General features: G+C 35.0%; 1 protein-coding gene across 1 annotated transcript in view; it reads left to right on the top strand.

Annotated features, from left to right (window-relative positions):
- Positions 1-595, top strand: part of LOC106882105 (fasciclin-1) — a 73,669-nt gene that overhangs the window by 33,229 nt on the left and 39,845 nt on the right. The gene's annotated exons all lie outside the window — the stretch shown is intronic.

Genomic DNA, 595 nt, shown 5'->3' with positions numbered 1-595 from the left:
GAGACATAGAGAGAGAGAAAGAGACATAGAGAGAGAGAAAGAGACAGAGAGAGAGAAAGAGACATAGAGAGAGAGAAAGAGACATAGAGAGAGAGAAAGAGACATAGAGAGAGAGAAAGGAATTGAGATCGCGTGAGATTCTTTGTATGAAGATTCCTTCTCTATTCCCATTCATAAACCTACACATACATGTAGTTTGATAAATGAACACAGATCGATACGTAGTTGCTTGGGTACGTGTTTGTGGTGAAGTATATATATATATATATATTGTTGTACTTGGGGATGGTCATATTGCCAGTTTAGCCAATAAAAACACACGCACTGTATATTTGGTGTTAATTTGCTTCAGCTTTATATTACATTAATCTTAATCTTATTTCGGCCAGAGTTCTTTCGTCACACTTCTTTGACCTCATCAGTGGTCCTTTGTTTCCTTCCTTGCTAAATATCACCTTGCTAAATATCAGCCATTTTGTATTTATTGGCTAAACTGGCAATATGACCATCCCCAAGTACAACAACATCTGTTTCAACACACGATTTCACATCAAAAATCTTGCAAAACAAATATATATATATATATATATATATA

Source organism: Octopus bimaculoides, chromosome 24 (assembly GCF_001194135.2).
Source record: "Octopus bimaculoides isolate UCB-OBI-ISO-001 chromosome 24, ASM119413v2, whole genome shotgun sequence".
In the NCBI taxonomy this organism is placed as follows: domain Eukaryota; kingdom Metazoa; phylum Mollusca; class Cephalopoda; order Octopoda; family Octopodidae; genus Octopus; species Octopus bimaculoides.
The sequence above is the reverse complement of the archived record's forward strand: the minus strand, read 5'-3'. Positions and strand labels throughout refer to the sequence as shown.